This window comes from Ceratotherium simum, chromosome 19 (genome assembly GCF_057802395.1).
Source record: "Ceratotherium simum simum isolate JZ-2026a chromosome 19, ASM5780239v1, whole genome shotgun sequence".
NCBI classification, from domain to species: Eukaryota; Metazoa; Chordata; class Mammalia; order Perissodactyla; family Rhinocerotidae; genus Ceratotherium; species Ceratotherium simum.
The window spans coordinates 18,082,916-18,100,375 of NC_141918.1; the positions used below are offsets into that span (position 1 = coordinate 18,082,916).

General features: G+C 37.7%; 1 long non-coding RNA gene across 1 annotated transcript in view; it reads right to left on the bottom strand.

Moving 5' to 3' along the window:
* Window positions 1-1,173: 1,173 nt before the first annotated feature.
* LOC147914505 (uncharacterized) overlaps window positions 1,174-17,460 on the bottom strand; it is a 38,799-nt gene continuing 22,512 nt past the window's right edge. The window contains exons 3-4 of the long non-coding RNA XR_015555174.1: window positions 5,514-5,688; window positions 1,174-2,356 (exon numbers count right to left, since the gene is read on the bottom strand). This is a non-coding gene — a long non-coding RNA (uncharacterized LOC147914505). The remainder of the gene's footprint in view (window positions 2,357-5,513; window positions 5,689-17,460) is intronic.

Genomic DNA, 17,460 nt, shown 5'->3' on the forward strand with positions numbered 1-17,460 from the left:
TCTCTTGTGCTAGGAGTCACACATGTCTGTTCTCTGATGTGATCAAGTGGTCTATGACAAGAGCATTGAATTTATGTGTATTATAGCTACTACCTCTGTTCCTATCAGCTTCCTACTAACTAGCAAATGCCTTTAAATAGCTGTACTTCTTTGGCATATGACTTACTCTCCTGTGTTTGGTTTCTTATCTGTAAAATTATAGGGTTAGGTTGGCTGGCTTTTAAGTATAGTCTATTTACCCTCTGAAATTATTTGATTCTCTGCCAGCCAAGTCCAAACAGAACCTACTTTCTCAGGGGAATTTTCATGACGGATGGCCTCTACCTTTTATCTCCTCTGCAACACCAGAGAGGCTTATACCAGTCTCTGTGTATCTTGTTATGTATAGGAATCATAGCTTTTCATAGGTACTTACCAGAAAGCCTTTACTCAGGGATTCTTCTGTTTTGCTTTCCAAGAATTCAAGGAATTTGAAATCCACAGACAAAAATGGCCCTTTTCAACTCAGTTTTGCTTTTTAGCTTTTGATGCCACCAAATAAATAAAACTCAAAGGCTAACGCAGCAGTCTGGGTCCTGCTCTGGTTTGATGGCAGTTTTGCCTTATCAGAAAGCACCCAGAATGAGTTCCCTGCGTGATCGCTCTGCGTTTTCAATTCTCCACCTGCTTTTTAGGACGTGTGTAAAATATATTTTGCTTCTGCTATCTCCAGTTTTAGCATTTTCCCATTTCCCATGTTTAAGCTCATAGAATTTTAAAGTAGCCAATCCTTTTCCTTAATGAATATTTTAAAATAATTTGAATATTCAAAATAGAGCAAAATAGTTGAAAGAAAAGTTTTCCACATAAAAACAAGAACATGTTTTACAGACTTCACACTTGTTCCTTTTTTTACTTGCTTTAGTCTAAAATGACTTTTGGGTATAGACATAAACCTAGCTACCAGCTGTCCGGATTTCTTTCCCTAAATTGTCTAAATTGAGTTGTTGTTTGATGTCATGAGGCTAACTTCTGATGATATTTAGTATTCTGCAGGAGTAATTTTCTAAATATTTTCTGAAGAGATTAGAAATTAGTGTAACATTGAAAAAGTCTACTATGTTCCCAAAAGTGACTTATATACCATATCAGTCTAAGTCCAATTAAGAGACAGAAATCACACAGTAATTTCAACAAAGCAAGTTTAATATAAAGAATATTAAACTATGCTGGGTATACAGAACAAAAGTTAACATAACAGGCACAGACTATTTCCTTAAAAGGCCTGCTCCAAGGTTGGACTTTGACTTGCATTTTGGAAGGATTTTCACCATCCTTGATAAGAAGGGTTCACCGTACCTAAGCTGTTTACGCAAACAATATGTTTTATGCTGAACGCCATCTTTCCTTCTGGGAATCTACAATTTTGGCATTTACTAGGCAGAGGGTGCCTATGTGACCAGACTCGAATAAAATCACTGGCCACTGAGTTTCTAATGAGCTCCCCAGTAGACAGTACTCCACATGTGTTGTTTCTATTTGATGTTGGAGGAATTAAATGAGTCTGTGACCCCACTGGGTAGAGACTCTTGTAACCTTGCACCCGGTTCCATGCACCTTTTCCTTTTGCTGATTTTTCTGTGTATTCTTTTCTTGTAATAAATCATAACCCTGAGTACAACTATATGCTGATTCCTGTGAATCCTTCTAGTGAATCACGGAAATTAGGGATGGTCTTGGAGACTCCTGACACACTAGGTTCCCTATAAAAATGTGAAGAGAACCCTGAAGGCTACCCTAGGAGAGAGAGAGAGAATGCCTCAGAAAGAACAAATTCGGAAGGGAGGCCCTATCCCCAAGAATGGAGTTCCCATCTCATTGAAGAAGTTAGAGTTGCAGCCCAACAGGTGGAAGACAATTTTGCTGGGTTGTTGGGGCTACATCTGGTCCATATTCACTGGGCACGCAAGAAACATTCCAGAGCTCAGGCGAGACAAGGGTGGTGGGTCAGCGAGTCCTGCAGGAGGCTTGGAGCTCACGTTCGGTAGACCGAGGGAAACAATCCTCTGAGGCTGTCAAGCTGAGGTTAGTGCGTGGGAATGCAGATGGCGTCTAGGCAATGCAGGCAGAAGTCCTGGATTGTGCAGCCCGCATCAGGAGGGCTGCAAGGTCATAGAGGGACTGCCCACTCTGAACTTGGAGTTGGGGAGAATGTCTGCCATCTCCCCCACCACTACGTTCTATACAGCAGGTGCAAGGAAAAGCAAAAGTAGCACTTTGGGACCAGGAAGATAACCCCTGCTTCTTCTTCCGGCGATGCCCCTCCAGCACTGTCTACTGACAAAGTTGAACACCGTGTTCACTGCAAGGCAAAATCCTGCAAGAGTCCAGATCATTATCTCAAATCAGACATTGAAAAATGAACTTACATCTGAGAGGCAGTAAATTGATAATTGGCTGGCACATACAGTGAAAGCGTCTGAAAGACCACTGAACAAACTTCTCTTTTGAGCATTCTAAATTGCCAGTTGACATAAATCAAACCAAACCACACATTATTTCTATTCCTTGCAAATAAATACAAAATAAAATATATTTACATTTTCTCTGTGGTCCAGGTTTTAATATCTCAGTATACACTTTTTGTATTCCTCATTATTTTCCCAAACATCATATGCCTTTGACTTGTTCATGTATTTTTTAAATGTTAAATAAAACTGCAAAAGAATAAATATACAATTAATTTAAATTCTAGAATTGTCTAGATGGTTCTCCTTGTTTCACCAGTACCCAATGAATGTACAATAACACAACTAACTTGAGGTAAAAAGAAAAAAAAAAGGGCTATTTAATTTTTAATCTGTATTCTGCTTGTTTACTATTCACATTTACTCAATTGGAGCCATACAATTAGATTTCAGTATTTTTTTTCTCCATTTTGTTCTCCCAGGCTACACTGAATATTTAAATTAGAAAAAGTGTTATTGATTCTCTCTTTTTTTATCATGAAAATGTTCCTGGGCTTATTAGGTTGGTGAACTTATTTCTTAACAGAACTTACATTTCCAACTTAAATTACTTTGTAGTACAACCTAATGTCCTGCGCAATGATGTTATACCTGCATTTGTGTCACATCTAATTATGAAGGCTTGATTTGTGTAATGTGCAAGAAATTATTTCCATTTTCCCTACCATGCAAACAGATCAATTTTCTCATTAGCCCCTTCCATCAGTTCTGATTGCTTTAAGCTTTTGCTTTTCATATTACCTTGTTCCCTAGCCAAATTTGGTCCTTACCTCATGTACAGACAGATTGACTACATTTCAGGAGATTTATTCATGTTGACAGATTAACTACATAAATCAGTAATAGTGCAATATTTTTTCATTATTTCCCTTATTATTAATTATTTATATTGTCCCGTCATAGTCTTTCTACAGTTTCTAATAGATTTTTTTTTGCCCTTTTTTTTATGGCAGAATTTAGAAAAGAACAAATAAGGAGATGAACTACAAAGTAGGTGACAATAAAAGATGAAGAGGAAGTGGGAGGTATAACTCATTTTAGGAGCAAAGCTTTGAACAAAAGACTCTAAGGAGTCCTCTTTGGGCTCTGTGCTCTGACAAAAGGAGTTGTGTGGTGGTGCATAATTTCCCCACAGATCTTTTGTTCTTTGATGTGTGTGATGCACAAATAAAAATGTGAGTTGAAAGTTTGCAGAGTGGAGTTTGTGTTTACAAAGGCGGCTGTAAAGTGAATATGCTGATGCATGTGAAGTCAAACATGCTGTACATAATGGGCACTAGTTCCAAGATATGCTCAGAAAAGGGTTTTCAGAATCCCACGTGCTTCTGTGAATGCCAGGGTTTTGTTTATTGTCTGCATATAACAACCACTCACCAAGTGCATATTCAAAGTGTTTTCTAAAAAAATACTCTCTAATGGGAAGGTTGATACTGTTTCATCAGTGGAGAAATTAAAGTAGTATTTACATGATGAAAAATAAGATCACAAGTTTGGTGAACTCTTCCTTTATATTTTTGAAACTTCAAGACCTGGTTCTTAAAGAAGATAGTAATAAAATATCTCTTACCTTCTCCGTAGTTTCACTAGAAACACTTGTGTAGTTTCTATCAAACTCTCTTTTCCTAGTCTGTCTCTGTGTGCATATATGAAATTTGATGAAGTCCTTTCTATGTGTATATATGGAATTTGGATAACCTAGACCTCAAAAATATTAGGGATAAGACCAAAATATTTCCTATTTAAAGTTCCAAACTACATAATTCCTAGAATTGCACTTCTCTACTCTTTCCTCCAACAAAATCCTTTAACTTCCCAACTTCCCAGTGAGGAATCAACACCATGGTAAAGTCAAAAACTGTGCTGACACTGTTATATTTGAGGAACAGCATACCCCAATGTGTGGTAATATTTAAAAAATAAATATTTGTTGTATGAAAAAGCAAACAAGTGAGACAATAAATAAACCTACTGTTCTCTCCTTAACTTAGACCCTATTGTTTCCAAATGACAATGTTCTGGTTTTCCAGAGTCTGACTGACAGAAATTGGTCTAAATTTGAGATATACTTTTTCCAGTCACTTAGTCACTGCTGCCAGATAGCATTCTGAACCTGGGTTTGTGCCAATTAAGGCTCAAATTTGGCTAGGGCAAGACAACTTTCCTGCTCCATGGGACAAATTCAGGAATCAATCTTGGACTTCTGACAGATGTACATGATGGGGAAACTGACTATTGACTTTATTGGAGCCAGATTGTCCCTTGGGCCAAAAAAGGTTCCATCTTTACCTGAAGCAGTGGCCAAATCTGGACCCTTGGACCTCAAAGTTTGTCCAAGACATTAAGACAGTTTTTAGTCTTGTCACGGGTGTAGGGTTACATTTAAAGTAACCATATCATTTGCCATTCAAACCAAGACTCAACTGAGAGTAGAAGTGGTGTTGGTGATGATGACATTGGAAAACAGATGAAAACCAGGATTGTTGAGTGCAGCCAGGGATCTATGTTCCCACTCTCCGTAGAAAGACTTTTCTCCCATTCAAGTTTCCCAGAGAAGGCTCTTCTGTGAAAATGATAACATCTTCACTCTTTTTGACATCCTTTATTTCACTTCGGATGAGCCAGGAAGTTATTGAGATCTGATGACATGGTTCTACTTCTGTTTCAGACAAATTTCACACAATAATCAATAGATTGGGCCTTTTCTCTTTGTTTTGTTCTCTGTGTATTGATAGGCTTTGTCTGTTTCATTTGCCAAACTGTTTCATACCCCTAGAACTGTCCACTCTTAATAGCTATTGTACGACGAATATGTCGTGTATATTAAATATTTGTATCATAATAATATTTCTATAGTTAAGTGCTGGTTTTCTCTTCTCTTTAAAGTGTTATTCTCTCTAATTTATATGGGAAAAGAGAGTTGTCTTACATTGGTTTTTGCATTTTTCGGTTCAAGGCCTCTCCTCTAAATTGTATGTTCCTCCCCAACCACCATGAGTTTATACTCACATTTATGAAGGACTGAAGAATTCTACTCTCATCTTGGTGAGACTGCGCCATATCTTCTGGGCTTCAGTGAAGGATGATGGTGATATTAGAGCATGGTTCATTCCCTTTTATGGCCCATCCTTTGTTTTCCTTCACAATATCACAACACAAAGTTGCATAGCGGTATTAACCTTTACTGAAAATTTAGAGCAAACTAAAGTGAATTAGAGTTCATCTTTAACTCACGTATGCCTTATTTGCTACCCCTTATTTACATGACTACCTAGTGAAAAGAGTCAATTGCCACTTATTAGGGCTCTGTTAAATTTTTAGATAAGGACCTTCATAGTCTTAATTTCCAGTGAGATACGTATGTGCTGGGGCATTGGGGAGTGGGAAAGGCAGGAGGCACTGTACACAAAGCAAAGAGGATGGAAAGATAGAAAGAACATCTCCTTCAGTTAAGTATTAATACATAAAATATGATGTTAAAGCATACAACCATACACACACACACACACACACATATATAACAAGTTTGTATGATTCTCTTTCTGGTTGGGAGGTGTGTTAAATACCATCAAATCAAAATGATGAAGTGAATAGTTTTATCTTTGTTGTTGGACAAAATTTCTTTGGGATTACTATTGAGGTATATAATTATTAGAACTCCAGATAAATTGCTATCCTAATACTGAATCCCTGTTACACATGGGCACACGTTAAACATTTACCACTTTAACTAATTTCATATTTCAACCATGAATTGGCTACTCTGACACTAGAAGACACTTATATATTAGAGATATAAAGCTTCCAGGTGACCACAATGGGAATGTTCTAAAAGTGAGAAATATAATTTCTGATTTGAGTTTGAATATTTTTGTTATAATAATCACAGTGGGCAGAATATATTTGGAAGATGACCCATGTGGCCAACATTTTCTAGCCAATACTTCCCTGAAATTTGTGTAAAACATATCATGTGACCTCAATTTTACTAGTAGCAGTATAGCTTGCTCCTCTTCCTAGATCCCAGAAAGCAAACACTTGTAGCCAAAAGAATGTGGAGTCGGTCGGTGCTTAGAAGCAAATTGGATGACATGTTTTGTTTTATGAAAAGATTTCCAGGGTCTGGATGGAGACAGCTAGAGGCAACCGTGGAGATCTAATTCCATTGGTAATAGCAGGATGGACACCTGTTGATGAACAAGGACTGGCATGTTGAGCAATAAGGAAGTTGTAATTCTTATCAGAGCGTGAAATTTAACAGCTCTTCAGGGCTTCCTAACAGTTGAGTCATTTTTTCAGTAGGACTCTAACTTGAGTGAGGTCTCCGTTCAAAATATTCTTCATTTTGACTGAGGACAAATGCCTATTTACCAACAGATACAGAAGACTGTGATAATCTGCTCTGTAAATCCTACCTAAACTCCTTGTGAAGAGGCACATTTATTTGCTTTTCCTCGTGTTTTCAGGTGGAGAGACCACTATCTGAGTAATTCTACTGATCCCACTTTGCTTCCTCTTTCCTTTCCCTTCAAGAAATGAATGGTCAGTTTGAAATAAGGAATTATGCTTGCTTAGTTCAGAGGCTTGCTCTCTTGTTTTTGTCTTTGGAATATGCCTGTATGGTGGAAACACACATTGCCTACTGCTTAGATGGGAATATTCCTTCAAGACTGCATTTTGGGCAAGACCATCTGCTTCACAGACCAAATCATGCCATACAATCTAGCCTTTATCATTATAAACGCTATGGGCTGATCTCCTTGGCTGACAATGACAATGACATATTTGATCCTGTAAAATACTAACACATCTCCTCAGTTTGTCCCTCTTCCATAATCCTTAAAGTTCTTTAAAAAATTTAAACATAATTTCTATTATCTAATATCTTAAGGAAATCTCATGTGAACTGATGTGACATTCTTTACCATAGAAGAATACATTGAAACCTAATGCATCATTTTTTCTGCTATGCACGTTAGTCAGAATTTAGTAATTAGTCACAGCAAGCACGCTATGTATATTTTTTGTGTGTATATAAACATAAGGTACTGTTAAGACTTGTCTGATAAATCTTGTTATTGTATTTTTTATAAGTTTAAAATCATCAACTAAATATATTCATCAAAAATATTTTTTGTGACAACTTTACTGAAAGATTCAGGTTGACATTTTAAAACTTCCTTGAGCTAAACCACCAAGATACATTAAGAGAAAAAATATCAAAGCTGAGTAAGAGCTTATAAAAGACAGAGTAAATCCTTTAGGATGATTAGTTCAGTGAAATGTTAACAGAATATTTTGTGTGCATGTCAGGTCTCTTGCTAGTCTCAAACTAGTAATTTGGATTCACTTCATTATAGCCACTGAAGTGCCTTAGCAGAGGTTGGGAAGAGAAGTGAAGAGCCAGACAGAAAGAGCAATAACACTTAAAGGATGGAGTTGCTCTCATAATTTAGCTTCAGATAACTCAAACAAGCACCTTGCAAATGACAATGCAGAGCTGAGTTCCACTCGGTGTGAATGAAAATGCATAAGACACAGGAGCCCTTCACGAGCTCCCTCGATGAGCCTCAAAATGAATATTCCAAAGATGTAACTCATTTCTCTCTTTGTTTCAAGAGCTGATTCTTCCATTTTAAATCAAGGATACTTTTCAAACCAATGATATTTGACACTGTGTCTGGCTTTTAGGGTAATAAAAGTTGTCATATTTTGCTAAAAACACATGGATTTTTACATACTGGTGACTTGGTTAATGAGAAACTCACACTTTTTTTTTTTTTTTTTAACTCTTTACCTATTTAGTATAATTTTCCAATGGCAAATCATAGAGGCTGGCATTTTCTGAGTGACCTGATTATTTATGTATTAGCTTGACTCTTTTCAAGGAGAACTTGATATTCAAAGAAATATGGTGATGATAATAAATTGATTTGAATTGTTTGTAAGCAAAGAAAAAGGAGGGGACTCAGCATACAGGCTCTGGATTTAGACAGACCTGGACACAGGACTAAATCCTAGCTCCAAATCTTACTAATTGGGTGACTGTGGCAAATAAGTTAACCTCTCTATGCTTCCATTTCTTAATCTGCAAAATGGGAATAATATTAGTACTAACCTCATGAGTTTGTATGAATATAAACGTAAATAACAACAACCCATTATTGAACGGTATTTAATTGTACATCCAACATTAAGCGAAGTGCATTTTGGGATTTAATTTAATCTTCACAGCAACTATTTAAGATTGTACTAAATTTAGAACTACTAAATTTAAACCTAGACTACATTTTCACAGGTGGTAGCTGTCTCTCTCATGCCACATACTCCCAAATTCTGACTTTTAGTTCAAAACACTCTTCTGAGCTCCGCTCCAGACTTACATATACAACAGTTTTCTGCATTGTTCCATCTGGCCATCCACCAAGAACCTTGATAATCGCATAAGCCCAACTGTACTCATCATCTTTAATTAGTCTCCATTCTTTTGTTTGTCCTGTTTTCCTTGGTAAATGGCAACACCACCCAAACAATGCTCAAACCTTAAATCTAGATGTTATTCGATCACCAAAATATGCTGATTTATCTCAAATCCATTCATTCTCTCCTCTACAACTGTCCTAATCATCTGACACCTCAACCATTCTTACAGGCTCATAACTGGCCTTCCTGCAGTGTTGCCTCCCTCACATCAGTCCTGCAACCCATTACCTATATGGTAGCCAGTGATCTTTTACAAACCCTTATGTGATTATGTTGCCCTATTGCACAATACCCTTAATTTTCCTTTAGATAAAGATGAAAATACTTAACATGACCTATAGGGTCCTGCTGGATCAGGGACTTGTTGAATTCTGCAAACTTATTGTACTTTATTTGGCACCCAGGCTCCATGCTTCAGTCACACCAGTCATGTTTCATTTTCTCAAAAGGATCTTCCCCTATATAGTCTCAAGACCTTCGCTCTTACTTTACCTCTGCCTGGAATACTCCCCAGCCCTCCCTCCCCATCATAGCTTAGTTAATTGACAGAAAAGTCTCAGGTCAGGGAGTAGGTTATTCCTCCTCCTGTGTACCCATAGAACTCTGTATTTCTTTGTAGTTTTCAACCCATTTGAAAATACTGTAATTGTCCACATTACCTGCCAGATTGTAAGCTCTGTGGTGACAGGGAACATGTCTGTTTTCTCACTGTAAATCCACCACAGTGCATTGCTCATTGCTTGTTGTGAGTGGTCAGTAACTTTCTGTTGAACCAATTGGAAGTCTAAATAAACAGACATCTGTAATCTGCCTCCTCTCATCACTGTGTGCCAGGAATTGGTTTTGAGCTAGAGAGATAAACAGAGAGAATAGAGATAGAGAGAGAGAGAGAGGTGTATGGAAGAAAATAATGAGAGATATAATTGTGAAGGCTCGGGGCATGGACAATGCTGCTTTGGGATCAAGGCGGGGAAGGGACAGAGAAGGTCATTCTATCCTTCCAACCTGCTGCCTCCACTCTACAGTGCAGAGCATCTTCAACTGGCCAGGGCATTGCCACTATTATTTCTAGCTTCCGTGTACTAGACACTTCCTATGTCTTTACACATATTACCTCATTTGATCCCAACAAGCCCTCGAGGTAGGCCCTTTTATTATCCTTATTTTATAGATGACATGGTGGAGACAGAAGCCTTAAGTAACCCACCCAAATTGACGCATAGAGCAGAGATTCAAACCCAGGAACTCTGACTCCACGGCTTGTGTGCTTAACAACTACGCACCACGCCATCAGGATGCCTGTCGCCAGCACAGCGTTCAGTGAGCACTGGTCAGCGGTGTATTCATGAGGAAAATGGCCCAGGTAATCCCGGCACCGAGGAGTCACTAAACTAACTGGGAGGGAATTCAAAGTGGGCTGCCACTTAGGTGAGTGATATAAGACAGATATTCAGAACTGTTCCGAATCAGCCTTTCTGGTATCAGGGCTCATTTTTGAAAGAACGGTTTTGTGTGTGGGTGTATATGTGTGTTAAATATAAGATTCACTAAAAATCTAAAAACTGTAGAATTTCGGTGACCTTCCTGTGAGTTATCCCTTAACTGCACATGGAAGGCATGAATCTTCAGTCACTCAGCTCCTGAAATTATCTGTATTAGTCTGCTCTGGCTTCCATAACAAAATACCACAGACTGGGGGGCTTAAACAACAGAAATTTATTTCCTTACAGTTCCGGAGGCTAGAAGCCCGAGATCAAGGTGTTAACATGTTCGGTTTCTAGCGAGGCTTCTCTCCTTGGCTTGCAAACGGCTACCTTCTCATTGTGTCCTCACATAGTTTTTTCTCTGTGTACATGCATGTCTGTGTCCCTATCTCTTCTTATAAGGATAACAGTTATATTGGATTAGGACCCATCCATATGTCCTCATTTTACCTCTTTAAACACCTTATCTTTAAATACAGCTTCATTCTAATGTACTGGAGGTTAAGACTTCAACATGTAAATTGGGGGGATGGGGGGACAAATTAGCCTGTAATACCATCCTTTCCATGAATGTAGGAAGCTATAGTGTGGCCTATGGGAATGATTAACTGGAACTAGTCAGTCTCAGACTGTGAAATCTTTATAGAATAAAGGCAAAAACCAGTAGTATTGTTTCTTCGTATTTCATCAGTGGCAAAGGTGGAGGCAGGAGCGTCTATAGTGGCTGTTCTCTGGAGTACCCTCCGGTGGGCCCACTGCTTGAAACAATTGAGACAAGCCAATGTAAGGATTTTAGATGAATTGGCAATTTCTTGGGACTAATAAAGAATTGATATTGTATTATCTAAATTTGAAATATGCACTTGATTTATTGATTTTTTTTTTTAATGACAAGCATCACCAGGATTGAGTCTCTTACATGTGCAAAGGAGGCTGAATACGTCAGACTCTTTTTATTTCCAACTTAACAGTCATTTTCCAACTCTTCCTTTGTCACGTGTCTTTCTTTTGCTAAAAAACACTATTTTGTTCAGAAATGGGTAATCATGTGCTTCGGTGAAGACTAATCTCTTCATAACCCGAGAATGGAAAAATGCTTAGTATACACCATCCATCAAAATTATTTTTTCTCACAGCTAATTAATGGTTTAGAAAGGGCAACCATTTCTTATGAATGAGACATAAAGGAATGTCTGCCAGGAAGGGAAAACCCATTCTTCCTTCTGAAAATGAAAAAATAAGTAAAAACAATTCTTTTTATGACTCTGATCTGGTTGTGTTGAGAAGGCGACATCTGCAGCAGCAGCCATTTTGTGAACATGAGGAAGCTGGTGATAGACCAATTGTACTGGGTTGGATGGTGTCCTCCCCAAAATTTATATCCACTCAGAACCTGTGAACATGAATTTATTTGGAAGCAAGTTCTTTGCAGATGTAATTACATTAAGAGGAGGTCATATTTGATGACAGCAGGATCTAATCCAATGGCTGGTGTCCCTATAAGAAGAGGGAAATGCAGACACACAGAGAGAATGCCATGTGATGGATGAAGCATGGATTGGAATGATACAGCTGCAAGCCAAGCAACATCAAGAATTTCTGGCAATAGGGTAGGAAGAGGCAAGGAAGGATTCTTCTCTAGAGGGAACATGGCTCTGTTGACATCTTGATTTTGGACTTTTAGCCTCCAAAACAGTGAGAGGATAAATTTCCATTTTTTTTTTAAGCCATCTAGCCTGTGGTACTTTGTTATGGCAGCCCTAGGAAACTAGTGCACCAAGGAGGCCTTCTGTCAATGGCAGGGTGAGCAACGGAAAGAACCTGGGTCCTTGATGCTTCTCATGATCCCAGGATGAAACTCCTCTACCTCTGGTCTTCTTGTTACTAAAGAATGTTTTCTCTTCCTGTTTTAGCCAATTTAGTTGGAATTTTTCATCTTTATTGTCGAGACATCCCAAAGTGACATGCAATATTTGGGGTGTTGCAAATATTTGGGAAAGAAGAACACTTGGAATAGCCTGGAATTCCCTGTGCTAACCAAACAGGTGGAGGCTCCGTGTGTAGAGATTTGGGGGATTAATGTAAATGTGATCTCGTGTGTTCTCACAGTCTGGTGAAGCTTTGCCCTTGTCATTTGCATTCTGTTACTTATTGTCATTCCACTGTTATCCCAGACTGGTATGGCCTAGGGAGATGCTAGCAACATTTGCTTGGTGGCCAAGCACCATAGAAGTAAATTCCACTTGCCTTGTATCAAGATCCTAGCTTGAGTTTTGATTAAAGATAAAGAGATGCAAAAATACCCAAATCACATGCATGAAAACAAAATGTCTGCTTCTTCAGATAGTTCTATTTTTGTGTCTATAATTCTGCTCACCAACTGCATGTGTAACCTTTCTTTAAATTTGCAAAATAATTCAGAAGTTTTCATGCTGCCAATTGCTAATCAAACCTTCTTCATCAACATCCACGCCCTCTTCCCATTTGTCATCTTATTCATACATTGCAAACAGTAGCTCATGCATCTCCTTCTTCTCTTTTCCTTGGGAAAACAACAGGCTGTGTAACCAAGGGGAAGCTTATTAGCAGCTAAAAGCTCATTTTTAATGCTACCTAATCAGGTTGCCGACTCATTTAAATTATGAACCTTAAGAAAAAAAGTCCTCATTTAATGACTCAAATACTAGCCTGCCTTGACACCCAGTGCCTTTAATATTGCTTGTTTCCTCTCAAAGGGTTCAAGCACTAACCCTTTACCAGACTAAATTGGTAAACCTGTTTCTTTCTCAGTGCATATGGTGAAAACCTATGAGGTCTGTCTGATTTATATAAATGTACTTGGCTGCTATTTTATATTTATCCAAACTGTGTTATAAAGTAAAAGTAAGGCTCTGCTCCAAGAATAAGATTTTTTAATATAAATACTGGACATGTTACTGAATATGGCATGGAAGACTTCTCAGTTACAACCGGCTTACTAAATTGAGTTCCTTCATTCTGCATCATGTTATTGGCTTTTATTATTGATTTATCCTGTTAGTTAATGAATGAAAAGGCAGGTGCTTGAAATTTTCGTGTATTTTAAATGTGTTTTTAAAGCTGCAACATTGTAAAGATATTTTTTTATAGTGTTTGGAATTTTTCTAACTGGGCATGTGTTTTCATTTGTCAAGAAGAGGAAAGACCTGTGGCAAATGTTTGGCATCTCTCTGCTTCCCATTGCTGCTATCAAGGAACTGATTTGAAACTTTGTATCACCAACTAAAGGACACTGTCCGTTTCAATGTGGATTGAACATACATGTAGGTCATGTAAATTGGCCTACAGCTTAACATCACCATGTGGCATCAAGTTCATGACTTTGTTGACTGCAGAGGAAAGGATTTCAGGAGCTACTCATGGGTATCAGTGGAGCATCCAATACATTTGTAGAAACAGCATCCAACATCTACTAAGGAAGTTTTGCTCCCTCTAGAAGTTACAAATGTGCCAAGCTTAGTCTAGATGATTCAGGTGATATATTCTTAACATATGAGCTCTAGAATTAACCTTAGAGGAGACTTAAAATGACCTGCCAGCTGAGAACAAGGGGTATGTGAACAACATAGAAGATGATTATCTGGTCTCTGACTGAGGACTCGAAGAAGGAAAATCTTAGTCATCTCCAATTTTAGTTCTAATGTCCTTTCATTGAAACTACTTTTCCTTTCTGAAATCTATAAAAAAACTTGTACTATCCTTCTTCCCACGTGATATTCTTTCAAATATTTGAAGACTGTTTTGTCTTTACTTAATACATGTCCAGGCTAAATAATCCCAGTACCTTCCTCCACGCTATTGTCCTCTGCTTCTTGCTCTTTAACTGCAGTGCTTGGCATTAAATACAATATTTCAGCTTACTATGATTCACATGGGATATAGGATGTTTATACCTTGTGGCTGTAAACTGTATATGGAGACACAGAGTCACACTTTTGAAGGCAAAAATATCTAATTTTAAAAGTGAATAAATCCTTCCTCCCTCTCTTTTTCTCTCCCTCCATCTCTTCCTCCCCACCTTTCTTTCCCCCTTCCTGAATGATTCAGTCTACAATCAATTAGGTTGGGCTGATCAAGGTAGGTTTTCTCATGCAGACAGAATGGCAAAGTAGCATGGGTTGTTGGATCCAAGTGCCGGGAGGATAGCATCCGTGTGTGTATGAGAGGGCAGCAGTGGCTGCCCACAATGGGGTGGATGTTGAGCCAGGGTGGGGCAAGAAAGCTTCCCGTGCAGGGAGCAGAAGACAGCATTATCAATGTTTCTCCATTTGTTTAGATCTCCTTTTATTTCTTTCAGCAATGTTTTGTAATTTTCTTTTTACAAGTCTTATATTTCTTCTGTTAAATTTATCCCTAAGTATTTTATTTTTTATGCTATTGTGAATAGAATTACTTTCATAACTTCATTTTTGGATTGTTTCTTTTTAGTATATTGAAATGCAGTTGAGTTTTATATATTGGTCTTGTATTATGCAACCTTACTAACACATTTTTTAGTTCTAACCGTATGTGTATGTGTATTCCTTGGGTTTTTCTATATATAGGATCATGCCATCTTTAAATACAGTTTTACTTCTTCCTTTCTAATCTCTATATGATATTAAGTTAAAAAAATTTTTTTTGCCTTGTTGCACTGGCTAGATCCTCTAGAACATTGTCGAATAGAAGTGGTGAGAGCAGACATTCTTGCCCTATTTCCGATCATGGGGAGAAAGCATTTAAGCTTTCACCATCAAGTATGATGTTAGCTGTGGGCTTTTTGCAGATGCATTTTATTGGGTTGAAGACATTCCTTTCTATTTCTAGTTTTTTTGAGGGTTTTTATTATGACTGGGTGTTGGATTCTGTCAAGTTGACCACGTAGTTTTTCTTTATTCTATTAATGCAATGTGATAGGCTGAATAAAGGCCCAAAATATGTTCAGGCGCCCACATCCTAATCCCTGAAACCTAAGAATATATTATCTTAAACTGTAATAGGAAACTAATACAGATCTTGGTACCTAAAAACGTGGAATTGGCTTTGGAATTGGGCAGTGGGCAGAGACTGGAAGACTCATGGTAGAAAGTGATAGAAAAATCCCAGATTGCCTTGAATAAACTGGGTGTTAAAGGTACCACTAGTGAGAACTCAGAAGGAAGTGAGGATCACAGCAGAAAAATCTTCATTGTCTTAGAGAATACTTAAATAGTCATAAATAAACTGTTGGCAGAAAACAAGTGTTACAGGTGCTCTGGTGAGGGCTCAAAAGGAAATGAGGAACATGCTTTTGGAACTGGAAGAATGGGAATCCTCGTTATATAATGGCAGGAAGCTTAGCGGAATTTTGTCTTACAAGCTATGTGGAAAGCAGAACTTGAAAGCCATGAACTTGAATATTCAGCTGAGAAGATTTCCAAGCAGAGTGTTGAAGGTGTAGCCTGGTTTCTTCTTGCTGCTTTTGGCAAACCACAGAAGATTGTTTACAGCCCTTGAACCTAAGCGAGTTTGTCTGGCTGGATTTAGAATTTTATTGAGACAGGTGACTCCCTTTGTCCTCTCATTTTCTCCCTTTTTGAATGAGGAGATCTATAACTGTTTTCCTATACCAATCCCAGCATTGTATTTTGGGAGTGGTTAATTTTTCTTCTAGTTTCACAAGTATACAGGTAGAGAGGAATTTGGCCCCAGGATGGATTATGCCCAGAGGCTCACCCATATCTAATTTAGATCATCTAGATGATTAAATTTGGGACTTTTGAACTGATGTCTTAGGTGAGATTTTAGACTTGAGTTGATACTGTAATGGGATCTTAGGATGCGGTGAATGTATTTTGTACATGGGATGGCTCCCTTTGGGACCAAAGACAGCACTGTGGTAGACTGAGTAATAGCCTACATATTACATGTCCACGTTCTAATCCTTGGGCCCTGTGAAAATGTTACCTTACATAACAATAGGAAACTAATACATATGATATATTATGTTAATTTATGTTTAGATGTCAAATTAACTTTGTACTCCTTGGATAATTTCTACTTGGTTATGGTGTTTAATGCTTTTTTTTATATAGCCTGATTTGGTTTACTAATATTTTGATAAGAATTTGCAATTAACTTTTAAAGACTAAAATGTGGTACCTTATTTTTATCTCTGTTAAAATTCATCTTATGTGTGCCTTTTCTAGCCAACTGAGACTGTAACACGACAACTTGTCCCAGGAAAAGTTGTTAAGTATAATATTGAATACATCAATATTAACCTTCATTGGGTGAACAATATGTAATGCATTTCTACAGTTAAATCATTTCTCTTTGATTCTACTTTAATCTCTAATACTTGCATATTTCTATGTAAGTTTGGGATTTTTAAAAAAAAACTGTACTTCCTTCTTGCATATTTCTTCATAAGTTTGGAACATTTAAAAAACTATAGTTCCTATGCTATTCATTTGGAACCAGACATACCCTTGAAATATCATAACCTGTAGTGTGAAGTATATTCACTCAATTGTGTTAAAAATTAAATATCTTTAAGTACACATATTTTAACATTAATTTACAGAAATCTGACTTTATATGTTCCTCACAGCCCCATTGAGAATAACCCTTTGAAAGAGAAGGAAGGATATGGCTGGTAGAGCTTGATTACTTCTTCAAAGCAGCCTAAGCCTCTAATAAAATCAAGATAGCTCAACATCCATCTTTTTTTCCACGTTGCTCTGATAACTGTCACTCCTAAGACAACTTTATTCAGATTTTAGCTTTTCTTAATTTTTTCTTCTATGTGCTTTGATCCTTCATAATCAGGTTGTCTTCTCAGGTTCAATTATCTCCCAAACTTTGTCTCTGTTCCCATGAGTGTATAATTGACTCTGCTTTGCCTGTGGTTTATTCCTCTTATGTTTACAGTTTCTCACTCACATGTGAGTGCTCACTGATGACTCTGGAGTCCACAGCTTCTGCACATG